Below are 11819 nucleotides of genomic sequence, written 5' to 3'. Positions count from 1 at the left end.
AAAAAAAAAAAAAAAGAATGAATGAGTGATTGACAGAGACCTTATATGATGAGAGGGCTTTAGAGGACCAAAGGAAGAAGGAAAACTTCATTTTTAAAAAATCTCCTTGTGGAATGCCTAGCGATTCTCTTGATAGGCTTTACCTGACACCACTACCAAAGGGGCTGGTATCCCTACCGTCTCTTTTTCCAATCCCCGATCACTTCAATAAAACAGAAGAAACTTTTTTTTTTTCTGATTCTAGAATGCAGTTAGACTCCATTAGCACAAGTAGTATTTTGGGTAAAATAAAGAAGAGATAAACCCAGGTAAATACCTAGACTAATGACAAGACTTAGATTTTAGTGTTTTTAAGCATAGAACCACTCATTATATCTCCATTAAAGTATTTTAAGGGATCCTCAGGTGAATTATAATGATTAATGCAAAGCAAAAAGCTTCTGGACATATTTCTGCAAGCAAAAAGACTCTTCTTCTTTGAGAGATGATGGCTCAGCTCAGATATTCTCTCAAAATTGTCCATGACAAGACAAATCCATTATGCAGAATTTTCAGGGTAGAAAATGCACAGTAGTGTGAATTTAAGAGACTCACCTTTAAATGAAACTATTAGACAATGTGACAATGCAGTTCACAAATCTGGACAAGTGGCTTCATTTCTATTTTACGGATGGAGCAAGTGAGACAAGGAGGGCTTAAGGGATTTCCCTAAGATAGTAGATCTAAGCTCCCAGATGTCTATTCTCAAATTGATTAAGAGAGTACTTGGTGATCAAATTAAAAGACTGAAGGAAAATCACCTACTAACTATCCAGGGCAGTCTGCAGTCTGCAACTAGAATTAATGGTAAAATGAAAAGAAGAAGAAGGAAGAAGAAGGAGGAGGAGGAGGAGGAGGAGGAGAAAAAGAAGAGGAAGAAGAAGAAGGAGAAGAAGAAGAAGACCACTGCTCATCTCTTGTATGAACTCAAATGACCTCTGGCTTCTCAAGATGTTTTCCTGGCAGTATGGTTGAGAAGATAAGATAAGAATTCCTGAGATGACCTGGGATACTTACCAGTAGAAACAGCTTCACGGGAAATGTCTGCCTTCTGTCTTTTCGAAATTAAGAAATCATTAACAGAAAGCAATATTTGTTTTTGATAATAAGAAGGCAGCATGTATCGTAATAGTCTAGGGCTTGTCGGCTCAGTCTAGAAAAGCATCTGCTTAACAACTGGGCGTTATTCAAACACGGCCACTCCCTGTCCTCTCTCTCCGCAGGCACCTCCTCTGTGGCCATGGCCATCCTCAGAGATACTGTCACAAGGAGTGATAGCTATAGCCATTGTCACTTTGATCTAAACCTTGACCCTTGACATTCACAAACATGACTTATTTTTAGGGCTGTCGAGGAGAATGAGTGTCAGGAGTGACAACCACCATGTAGGGACATATTTTGTAGGGACAGTGGATTCTGTTTCACTTTTTAGACTTTAGGATAGTGTCTACCTCTGTTCTACTGAGACCACCTATGGATTTGTCCCAAATTGACTGTGCCCACTTTTTAATTCTTTCTGAGCATCCAATGTGATCCTTAAAGACAAACACACATTTCACTTACTCATTTTCTTAAGACTCAGTGTTAAAATTCTTGCATATGTTTCTGCTGCAAGATTTCACGTTTTTTTATTGACCCTGCAGGTAGCCAGGAAAGCGACAGAAAGGTCTTTGCTTGCAGAACCAGCTTCAAAAACCTCTGAGCTCAAAGCAGGAAACTCAAAAACATCAGGTATAGTTGAATACAAATTATTTGGATTTAGAGAAATCTTTTGAAATGACATCAGGAGTGAATCCTGATGGCAAGGGTAACTACTTAGGTCGAGAAAATTCTGCATGGAGGTGGGATGCGTCTGCCTGTCTTCAGCAAGAAGGGCAGGCTGCATTCCCGATAGATTGTGCAACTACGCTGGCCTCGCAGCACCTCCCCTGCTGAAACCCTTGCTCAGGTTCCCCGTAGTACTGACACATACTCATCAGAATTCTGTTGGCAACGAGACACACATATCTAACTTAAAACGCTATAGTTCAAAAGTATGCTTACTGGCTCACAGGACTGAAAATTCCCGGGCATGGGACTGGTTCCAGATGGACCTAGGAGTTCAAAAATTACTGCCAAAAATGTGTCTGTCTCAGGGTGGGGTCTGGATAAACTGGATACAAAGGGTTCAGGAGCTGAGGTGGAGAGATGGTTCAAGCACTAAATCTGTAGAGTCAGAGCCCGTTGGCATAACTTGGCCTTCTAAAATTTGTCCCATAGGCATCTTACTTCCCTCACCCTAGTGAAGGTCCTGGTCTGGGACTAGCAGATGCCATAATAGCTTCATCACTGGACTCCCACGTAGTCGACTGCAGTTCAAGTCCCAGGCCTGGTGGCTTAAACTCATGCTGGGCACGTGTGCGTGCGTGCCCAAGATCCTGAGAGAATAGAGAAGGGATTGCAGCGTGGCCATCCCCCCTAGGGGGTGATTTCTCTCATTCTGTCTCTCTGTCTCTCTCTCTCTGTCTTTCCAGTGAGCGCAAGCACCCCATAGCAAAAACCTCTCAAAAAAAAAAAAAAAAAAAAAAAAAAAAAAAAAAAAAAAAAAAAAAGTCCTGGTCCATTTCCTCTTTTAGCTCTTGTTTTCATGTTTTTTATGTGAGTTCTTCCCATGTACCCATGCAGTATTCAGAAGCCTACTGAAGCTCTAGGCATAGCTCTACTACTTGACAGACTTTCTCACTGTCACTTATGCCTTCTCCAAAACCCTCTTACCATAATTTTAGGGGAGAATGTCCCTAGGGCTTATGCTCGCTGGCTCTGAGAGCCCAGCCTGGGTCTGGCAGAATCGCTCAATGGAGTGATCTCCAGACAGTCTCCTTTTCTTCCTGACACGTGGCTGGAACATTTCCCACATCCCTTGCATCTAGGTTTGCTCCTGTGACCAGTTCTGACCAGTGAAATGGAAGTGGAAGTGAAGACCATCTCCCTTAGGCCTGAGTCCTCTTCATGTCCACTTCCTGCTCATTCATTGGCTGGACACAGAGGTCCAGCAAGTGCCCCTACGGCTCCAGAGGACTTGCGAGGCCCCAGATTATGGTGGCCATTAGATGAAAAGAGCCTCAATCCCTGAGTCAGCATTTGGAGAGAGTATTCCTGAAGAGCCACTTCATTGGGAATGTGTGGAATGGACTTTTCTGTGTGAACAAAACCAGGCACTGAGCTTTGGGTGGTGCTTGTTACAACAACTAGTACTACTTATAGTACTTGTCCTACATGACACACTGGGGGTATGGCTGTTTCTAAACCTGCTACCAGTGTCAAAAAGATGGAGTGTTCTGACTAGCCGAGCGTGAATCACATGCGTATCTTTGGAGCCCAAAGTTAAGTAGAGTGCTGTCCCAAACCACACAAGGCTAGAGCCATGGAGAAGTAACTCCCCCAAGGAAAATCAGCAGGATTTTGCTAGAATAAGGGAGAGCAGGGATACCAGACAAAGACAGAAAGAGAACCAGAGGTCCACTATAGACCCGCCCGTGACTCTTCGGGCTGGCCTCTCCAACACTGTGCTTTAAGAATGCCCAGCATTTCGAGGTTTCCCTCACACACTCCCGTGCTGGCTCTTCCTATCTGCTTCCCCACCTTTCCTTTTCCTCATCTCTTGGCCCTCACTCTCTCATACTCCTTTAATCTTCATCCAGAAAATCTCTGTTTGTCTTTAAAATGCAGTTCGGATACCCTTTCCTTTAGGGTGCTCTTCACGTCCTAAGTAGAAGCTCTCTGCCCTTCTCTCTCTCCCAGGACTCCGTGATTTGTGTTTCATTGACTTCACCTAATTTTTTCAAATGGTTTAACTATGAGATGCTCAAAGCTAGTTATAGCTTTGGCCCTAATACCTAACATAATGCTTCCACCTGGTGAAATACTCCCGTGAATGAAGAAAGGACGAAAGTCCAATTATCCAGCTGAGCGCTAAACCTACTTTTTGAGTGGAAATCCACAGAATAGCAAAATCCATGTTTCCATTCTTATCATTAAGGAAGTAAGAAACTTCATAATAAAAATAATCAATTGCATGAGTTTCTTAAACTGTTTATGCATTTTGCAAATTTTTAAAATATATTTATTTTTTTTTCCGAAAGAGAAAGACAAAGAGACTAAAGAGAGAGGCAGGGAGAAAGCACTCTCAACAGGATCTTTTTTTTTTTTTTTTTTCGCTATAGAGCGCATGCGCTTGCCAGACAGACAGAGAGAGACAGAGAGACAGAAAGCGAGAAATCACCACCCAGGGGGGATGGTCATGCCACAATCCCTTCTCCTCCATTCTCCTCTCAGGATCTTGGGCACGCACGCACGTGCACCCAATGTGAGTTTTAAGCCACCGGGTCCAGGATGCGAACCACGGTCGACTACGTGGGAGTCCAGCAACATAGCCATTACGCTAACTGCTGGTTCCCCCAACAGGATCTTGATGCCAGGACTCACTGCAGCATCAGCCAGCCCCATATTCTGGGCTAATGTGTGTCTCACAGCCTCAGAAACTTCTCCACATATGAACCTGGAACCTTCCCACATGGGTCAGTCTCACAGAATGTGACACTGTGCCACTGTATCACCATTTGGCCCTTAATTGACAAATGTTTGTGTTAATAAATCAAAGGACTAACTTTTGAATTAGATGAGGTATGTATCATTTATTTTGTACAGGAGGTATTAGGAGAACTTAGTTATGTCAAAAACTCACCTGCATTACTATGTGTGAACGTGTGTGTGTGTGTGTGTGTGTGTGTGTGTGTGTGTTTGCCAGGAAAAAATCAAGAAAATATTTTGAAGTATAAACTACTTCGTGAGAATAGAATTTTTTGTTTTCCTTTCCTTTCCCATTGTTTAGGATCCCTAGAAGACGAGTATCCAACATAGAGTTGCTGGGATAAAACCATAAGGAAAGCCTTGGATTTTATTGTGATCTTTTTTCCTCTCTCTCAAATAAAGATAATGTCCTCATTGTCTGATTGAGACAGAAAGTCCCCACCACCCTATTAAAAAATTTTTTTATTAAACCCTAACCAGGGATTTCTGAAGCCTCCATTGATAACACACAATGGCCTGTTCTTCTGGGACGTTTCATGGCCATTAAGTAAGTCGCTGTTAGCTCATATGATGAAAGAGTGAGAGATGAGTAAAGGGAAGCTGAGGGTTCATCAGCCAAACCCTGGCCTGGCAGGGGAATGTGGGCAAAAGCAGGAATCTATAAATAGCAGACCAAGCTAAGAAATGCCAAATTTGTATCTTGTTTATTTAAAAAAGGAAGTATTTATTTGACTTCATTTATTCATTTATTTTTAATTTGACCATAGAGAGACAAAGAGAAGGCGAGAAAGCAAGCCACCAGGTCCAAGACTTGAACCATAGTTGGCCATGTGGGAGTGTCCAGTGCCTTAACTACCATGCCACTTGCTGGTCCCCAAATTTGTATCTTAATGAGGAGAAAAAGATAACCCTTCAAATAAATGTTTCCAGTATCTTTTAGCTTAGGGGAGAGGAAGAAAGGGGGGAAGGGAAGGAAGGAGGTGAGTGAGTGCTGCCATGAGCTGGAGCCAGTGCTTAAGGCAGCTTCATCTCCTCTCTCAGGGGCTTTCTGATGCCAGTCCTCTCTGCCCTGGGCCATGACCAAGACCTCTCCATTGCACACAGGAGAAGTTACCCTATGCAGACGTGTTGGGCTGAGCTTATTTGTCAAACTCTTTTTTTTTTTGGAGAGGTTTTCGCTATAGGGCACGTGCACTCGCCAGACAGACAGAGAGAGACACGTGTTGGACTGAGCTTATTTGTCAAACTCTGTACTTTTTTTTTTTTTTTGAAGAGGGTTTTTGCTATAGGGCACGTGCACTCGCCAGACAGACAGAGAGAGACATAGAGACAGAAAGTGAGAAATCACCCCCCAGAGGAGATGGTCACGCTGCAATCCCTTCTCCTCCATTCTCCTCTCGGGATCTTGGGCACGCACGCACACGTGCCCGGCGTGAGTTTTAAGCCACCGGGTCCGAGACGCGAACCACAGTTGACTACGTGGGAGTCCAGCAACATAGCCATTACGCTAACTGCTGGTTCCCCAAACTCTGTACTTGAGAAAATGAGGCTATACTTCTGTTGGTTTGGCTTAGTGCTCATCCACTAAGCAGTGATTTTTTTTTTAACTCCTATGCAAGAAAAGTTGCCAGTGTCCTAGAGCTGTTGTAGGCCAAAGCCAAGATGGCCAGATGAATCTACATGTGAGAGAATGGGATCCTGTTTCCAAGGTGATGGTCCCTGCAGCTACCCTTCCTCAGGAGGGAGCCCACAAGGTCATAATCTCACTGGCCTCCTTCCAAATTTGAGTCTTACGGCACTGGAATTTAAAAAGACTTCTGATCCTCATGTTGCCATCTCATTTGTTTCTAGAAATTTCTACACAGTTTCTAGAAATACTTGTTTTGTATGGAAGTGTCCCAAGGTCTTTTTTGGGCTAGCTTTGGCTCATGTCCTTTCTCCTGTCATAACACGTCCTTTCCAATCAGGATGACAACCATCTGCCCTTGAGGCTGAGAGGCCAAGACAAATATGATTAGCACTGCTATCTTCAGAGTGCTGACAGCATGCTTGCTACTGGACAAGCAGCACGACAGTTTCTGAATTGTCCTCCAGCCAAGTGCAGCCAGCCCAAGTCACTGTGCCAAGCGAAGTTCCCAAGAGACTTTGCACAAACTGCAACACAGGAGAGGAAGCTATTACAGTTAGGTGAGAAATGCTCTTTCATCGGCACCTGTTCTCTCCACCCCAATTAGACAATACAGGAAGCCACTGAAGAAGATTGAATATTTGGGCCAGTAGGTGATATGGTGGTTAAGGTGCCGGATTCTCACATAGCCAACCATGGTTCGAGTCTCAAACCTGATGGCTTGAAAATCACACCAGGCAAGGGTGTGTGCACGCTCAAAATCCCTAGAGGAGAATGGAGGAAACGTGGTTGTGGCATAGCTATCCCTCCTAGGGAGTGATTTATCACTTTCTCTCTCTTTGTCTCTCTCTGATGACCACATGTGCCCTATGTCAAAAACAAACAAACAAAAGATTGAATTTTTTTTTTTTGGAGAGGTTTTTGCTATAGGGCACATGCACTCGCCAGATAGACTGTGAGAGACAGAGAGACAGAAAGCAAGAAATCACCCCCCAGGGGTGATGGTCACACCGCAATCCCTTCTCCTCCATTCTCCTCTCTGGATCTTGGGCACGCACGCACACGTGCCTGGTGTGAGTTTAAGCCACCGGGTCCGGGACTCGAACCACAGTCGATTACGTGGGAGTCCAGCGACATAGCCATTACTCTAACTGCTGGTTCCCAAAAGATTGAATTTTTAAATTGTTCATTTATCACTGCATGGTCTCATTTCACTCAAATATGTCCAGTAGTCAAACCCTCCCAAATCTCTTTTCTCAAACATGTATGAAATTCATCATTCGTTCACATGAGACTTTCTGTGCCATATTGGCATGTTCACCTCTGCCCAGGATTCTAGTGTCTCTCCCACGAGAATCACGTGGGTATTCTTCCTTCTCAGAGTGAAGCCCAGTAGAGCTATTTTGCCTCCACAGCAACTGCCTTCATTTTGTCTGAATTTGTAGGTCCAGATGTTTGTTGCTTTGGATGGTATCGCTTCCTTCTTTGCTGCAACATTTCTTGCATCCAGTCTGGTTGTGTTGTCAGGACTGCTGTTATTGTTTTTTTTGTTTGTTTGTTTTTTTCTTTTGGAGAGTTTTTTTCTATAGGGCGCATGCATTCGCCAGAAAGGCAGAGAGAGACAGAGAGACAGGAAGTGAGAAATCACCCCCAGGGGGGATGGCGACATTGCAATCCCTTCTCCTCCATTCTCCTCTCGGGATCTTGGACACGCATGCACACGTGTGAGTTTAAGCCACCGGGTCCAGGACTTGAACCGTGGTTGACTATATGGGAGTCCAGCAACATAGCCATTAGGCCAACTTCTGGTCCTTGTTACTGTTTTTTATCATACTAATTGGTTTATATTTCTGCAATGATTTTGATAATAGTTTATGCCCCAAAGGTTTATATGCTGAAAGCTTCATCCCCAATGTAATGGTATTTGGAGGTGGTGAGACCTTTAGAGGTGAGGCCTAAAAGGAGTAGTTTGAATCATAGAACACTACCCTCATAAATGGGTTAGTGCTGTCTCAGGAGAGGAAGTGGGTTCTCATAAGAGAGAGGGTTATATACTGTAAGACAGACCTGAAGATCACTTTCTCTCTGCACAACCTACTGATCTTACTGCTTGTGTTGGCCATGTTGTGATGCAACATCAAAGGTTGGCCAGATGCTGGTCCCATGCTTTTGGACCTTCAGTCTCCAGAATTGTGCACCAAATAAACCTCTATTCTTTATAAATCACTCAGTCTCATGTATTTCTATTTAGCAATACAGTAATGGACTAAGACCTTTCTATTCTACTTAAGATGTGGATTTTTTAAAAAAGAATTATTTATTTTATTTTATTATTTAAAAAAAATTTTTTTGAGAGGTTTTTCGCTATAGGGAGCATGCACTTGCCAGACAGACAGAGAGAGACATAGAGACAGAAAGTGAGAAATCACCCCCCAGGGGGGATGGTCACACCACAATCCCTTCTTCTCCATTCTCCTCTAGGGATCTTGGGCACGCATGCACACGCATCCGGCGTGAGTTTTAAGCCACCAGGTCTAGGACACGAACCGCGGTCGACTACGTGGAAGTCCAGCAACATAGCCATTACACTAACTGCTGGTTCCCTTATTTTTTAAATTTGACCAGAGAGACAGAGAGAGAGAAAAGGAAAGTGCGAAAGCAAGCCACCAGGTCTAGGACTTGAACCATGGGTTGATCATGTAGGAGTCCAGCACCTTAATCACCATTCCACCTGCTGGTCCCAGATGTGGATGCTTTATGTTTTGCTAAGGAAATAGCAATTTCTACCACCATAAGTCCAAGGACATTATAGAATAAATTTATATTTTCAGTGATATTTTTCTTTTGATGTGTAGTTAAAAGGGACTTGAGAAATTATCTGGCCTAAAGTTTCGTTTTAAAAAAAAGTTTATTTATTCATTTTTTTTCCATAAGAGAGAGAGAGCACATCATCAACAGGGCCCTCAAGTGGCAATCCACCCTCAGCCTCCAGGTAGCCTCAGATCATGGGCAATCGTGTACATGGAGTCTCCGGGGATGTCTCTAGACTCGAGCTGAGAACCAGAAGTGTGACTACCCTACAGAACACTGCTTTTCACTGCTGTGCCACTCTCTGGCCTTCAAACTCTCCATTTTCATGAGGTCATCAAGAACTCTTCCAAAGTCAAAATCTCATCTGCAACAGGCCAAGAACTGTAATCAGATCTCAAACTCTTCATACTAAGCTCTTGCCATTACCCCAAGCTGTGCCCAGGACCTGGCTACCTGAAGATTCTCAGTCATTCTGTATCTCCTTGACAGTAACCCCGTGTTACTGCAGGACAGCTTGTGCCCACGAGGTGGGATGGATATTGTTTCTCACCCTAATTGCTTCTTGGTCACCAAGACTCCAAATGTTTGAGTGAAGTCACGCTCGTGCTGGGTGGTGGCTCTTGTTTGCCACCGCCATTCACTTTCATTGCTGCAACTCACACAGGTCAGCACCATGGCCCCTGAATGGGCTCAGGTGGCTTACTGATGGCCCCTTCTATATTATGTCAGTTGGTACCCAACCCACAGAGTTCAGCAGATCACACAGAAAAACAAGAGTAAGCAAGAAGATTTGCTCTTCTCTTGGATAAAAGCACTATTTGAGCATCTTTCAGATAGGAGTTCCTGGCAAGATGTGTCATCTCATTTTACCTTCCAAAGAGGATTGTAGTGAGAAGAAATGATACAGTGAGATGTAAGAGCTCATAGAAATTGCTCATCATCAAAAATCGATGTGGCTAATGCTACTGTTAAGTACTTGTTTTTATTTTACTGGTCTCCTTTAAAATTCTTTCTTAAAAATCTAGACAAAATTGCCACATATAATGTATTATAACAAATTATCTGGGAAAAATTTGCTAATCATCTTATTTTGGCCAAATGATTTCTCCAGATGGATATGCAACCAAGACCCTGATCCAGTATCAGTTGTGCCAAGTGAACAAATGGAAATAGATGAGAAAGGTGGGAACTTTAGATGGAAACTTTTTTTCTTTTTCTAACTTTCCAACCTAGAGTCTGCTTAGAAGTGTTAGACAGCTCTCGGATTCCACAAGGGAGAGTGGGATTTCAAATGGAAATTTTTATTTTAAGTGCCAAGAGCCTTTTGTCTCTAGAGTAATGTTTTGTTTCGTTTTTTTCTTTCTTAAATTCTATTGCTTCTTTCTTTCCTTTGCTAAACTATTTTCCAGTCATTTTATTAATATTTATCTGTTGCAATGGAAACATTTTGATTTGGGTTTTCTACAGGTTTCTGTGGGCATGCGTAATAAAGTCAACCCCTGTATTTTGTGTGACTTTATCAGTACATTCCAAAAGAAATATTTAAAGGGTGATGATAGGACAAAAAGGGTCATATCGTTACTCCTAACCCTACGTGCCATTCTTCTCTGTTGGCACATTAGGGTTTAGCGAGGAGCAAGTTTTTTGAACATTTACTTTCAACCAGGTTTGATTTTCAGTGTTTTGTTTCTGAATTCAGCATTCGTCTTAAGTTTTCACAGTAGTGTTAACCTCTTAAAGTAATAAAATTACCTCATACACTCCACATTCAAATTCTTAAAATTGGATCTTCACCAGAAAGACAGAGGGAGACAGAAACAAAAAGCAAAAAATCACCCCCTAGGGGGTTTGGTCATACCGCAATCCCCTGTCCTCCATTCTCCTCTTAGGATCTTGGGCACGCACGCATACGTGCCCAGTGTGAGTTTAAGCCACCGGGTCTGGGACTCGAACCACGGTCGACTACATGGGAGTTCAGCGACATAGTCATTACATTAACCGCTGGTCCATCAGTGATGTATTTTATAGGCTAATCAATGCATCAATGAATATTATATATGCATTAGATTTCTGATCAGCTGGCCTCAGACACAAGGACATTGCTGGGCAGATATGCGAAGATATAGGAAATCTTTAGTTTTAAAGTTAATATAGATCTCTGTTGTTCTATACCTTCTGGGTTCAGCTTCAAAGCTGTAAAGCTCCCCAAGCTAACACTCACCCCTAACAGACCCCAGTGTTAGCCAGGACAGAATCCGTCCAGGCACCTACATCCATCTCTGCTGCCCTGTACCTTCTGGGTCCAGCTTTATGGCTGTAAAGCTCCTGAGCTAAGAACCCACACACACACAGACCCCAGTGCTAGCCAAGACAGAATCCATCCAGGCACCTCCATCACCTGTATCCAGCTTCGAGGCTGTGAAGCTCCCCCAGCCTTCCCCCTCCCCAACCCCCACAAACCCACTTCTGGATATCTACCTAAAGGATAGGAGAATGCTCAGTCATAAAAGCTCTTGCACAACTGTATTTATTGCGGCATTATTCATGATTGCTAAGACATGGAACCAACTCAAATGTCCACAAACCGATGAATAGATTGAAAAAGTGTGGCACATATACTCCACGGAATATTATTCAACCATAAAAAACAACAAAGCCCTGAAATATTATAGAAAGTGGATGAATATGGGAGATTTGCTGCTGAGTGAAGCAAGTCAGGCTATGAAAGAGAGTCATTCAATATATCTGCTTAACATATACCAACTGTCTACAC

Source organism: Tupaia chinensis, unplaced genomic scaffold (genome assembly GCF_000334495.1).
Source record: "Tupaia chinensis unplaced genomic scaffold, TupChi_1.0 Scaffold000007_1, whole genome shotgun sequence".
In the NCBI taxonomy this organism is placed as follows: domain Eukaryota; kingdom Metazoa; phylum Chordata; class Mammalia; order Scandentia; family Tupaiidae; genus Tupaia; species Tupaia belangeri.
The sequence above is the reverse complement of the archived record's forward strand: the minus strand, read 5'-3'. Positions refer to the sequence as shown.